The sequence below is a fragment of the Trichoplusia ni genome, unplaced genomic scaffold (genome assembly GCF_003590095.1).
Source record: "Trichoplusia ni isolate ovarian cell line Hi5 unplaced genomic scaffold, tn1 tig00003485, whole genome shotgun sequence".
NCBI lineage: Eukaryota > Metazoa > Arthropoda > Insecta > Lepidoptera > Noctuidae > Trichoplusia > Trichoplusia ni.
In genome coordinates this window covers 12814-15000 of record NW_020800405.1, presented here as the reverse complement: position 1 = coordinate 15000, position 2187 = coordinate 12814, and the positions used below count along the sequence as shown (strand labels likewise).

The following is a 2187-nucleotide window of genomic DNA, read 5'->3' as shown; positions in this document are numbered from 1 at the left end:
CAGCGTTACGACGACGCAATCGGACACTAGAATAAAACGACGCTTTAACGGCGCTATTAGATTCTTATGAACGACTACGGCGTCGATGCGCTCTTCGGACGTCGAGTCCGCCTACTAGTATCTCGAACGATATACGGACATGTGTTTATGTCGAACACGTAGACATTGTATACTAGGACCTTGAGCACCTCGACCCCCTCTGGTTAGTTAGACCGACCGAAGGGTCGCGATCGCGCAGACGCATCTCGACGAGACGTCGAGACGCATGATACGCTTACTCGCGATCATTGTACGTCCGTCGCGTAAAACGCAAATACACGTCGTTAAATGTGCAAGAGCGTCAGACACGTCGTTCGACAAATGTCCTATCTATCGTATAGAGCGTTATTTTTGAACGGACCGTCGGTAACAACGTTCAACCCGAAAGAGCGAAGCGTAAACAGCGACGACACTTATCAAGCGAAACGGACCGACGGATGGCCGTCAAATGCGCTTCTGGATCGTATCGTATAGGGATACGAGATCATAATGCGCAATGTGGCATGTTTACTTTATACAGCCGGCCCTCAGACAGGAGTGGTCCTGGATGTGTCTCCACGGACCGCAATGTGCGTTCGAAATGTCGATGTTCAAATGTGTCCTGCAGTTCACACTATGACGCGCAGTTAACTGCGTTCTTCATCGACCCGCGAGCCAAGTGATCCACCGTCCAGGGTAATAGTTTTACAAAATTATTACCCATGTTACGATAAATAAAGAATTTTTTTTTTTTAATATATCTAAAAAAAAAAAAAAAAAAACATTTACCCCCGTCGCGGAACACCGCGTAATCTGCAACGAGAGAGAGTGAACGTTAACGAACGCGTATCCACCTAAAGCTTATATGTTTCTCACGGTTTGCGGATTTTATGTTAAACCGTATCGTAACGAAGCATAAAACTCTCGATTGTACGCGACGCGAGACGAACGACCGGCGCGCCCGGACAGTTAAGCCATGGAACGCCTGTCGGTTCGGTCTCTTTTTAAAAGTTCATCGATACGATTGGATAAAAGTGTCGACGAACGTTTTAAGTATTTGGAGAACATTAATGTGACATCGTTTCGCGTACGCAGTGCACGTTAAAACGGTACATCGTTAATGATCCTTCCGCAGGTTCCCCTACGGAAACCTTGTTACGACTTTTACTTCCTCTAAATGATCAAGTTTGGTCAACTTCCCAGCAACGCCGACGGCCGTGAAGCCACCGCGTGTCGGTCCGAAGACCTCACTAAATCATTCAATCGGTAGTAGCGACGGGCGGTGTGTACAAAGGGCAGGGACGTAATCAACGCGAGCTTATGACTCGCGCTTACTAGGAATTCCTCGTTTATGGGGGATAATTGCAAACCCCAATCCCCAGCACGAAGGAGTTTCAGCGGGTTGCCCGGGCCTCTAGGCCAGGGAGAACATGCTGATTCCTTCAGTGTAGCGCGCGTGCGGCCCAGGACATCTAAGGGCATCACAGACCTGTTATTGCTCAATCTCGTGCGGCTCGAAGCCGCCGGTCCCTCTAAGAAGAATTTTAATACGTCGCCAGTGAGTTGCGTGACGCGTAGCCACGCACACCTAAATGACGACGCCTATTTAGCAGGCTAGAGTCTCGTTCGTTACCGGAATTAACCAGACAAATCGCTCCACCAACTAAGAACGGCCATGCACCACCACCCACCGAATCAAGAAAGAGCTGTTAATCTGTCAATCCTTCCGGTGTCCGGGCCTGGTGAGATTTCCCGTGTTGAGTCAAATTAAGCCGCAGGCTCCACTCCTGGTGGTGCCCTTCCGTCAATTCCTTTAAGTTTCAGCTTTGCAACCATACTCCCCCCGGAGTCCAAAATCTTTGGTTTCCCGGAAGCTGCCCGCCGAGCCATTGTAGTAACGTCGGCGGATCGCTAGATGACATATTTACGGTTAGAACTAGGGCGGTATCTAATCGCCTTCGAACCTCTAACTTTCGTTCTTGATTGATGAAAACACCTTTGGCAAATGCTTTCGCTGATGTTCGTCTTGCGACGATCCAAGAATTTCACCTCTAACGTCGCAATACGAATGCCCCCAGTTATCCCTATTAATCATTACCTCGGAGTTCTGAAAACCAACAAAATAGAACCGAGATCATATTCTATTATTCCATGCACGAAATATTCAAG

The 2187-nt window shown here is 48.4% G+C and overlaps 1 non-coding gene across 1 annotated transcript; it reads right to left on the bottom strand.

Annotated features, from left to right (window-relative positions):
• Positions 1-560: 560 nt before the first annotated feature.
• LOC113507931 lies at positions 561-717 on the bottom strand. Its single transcript, XR_003401938.1, has one exon. It is a non-coding gene; the product is annotated as a 5.8S ribosomal RNA (ribosomal RNA).
• Positions 718-2187: the final 1470 nt, after the last annotated feature.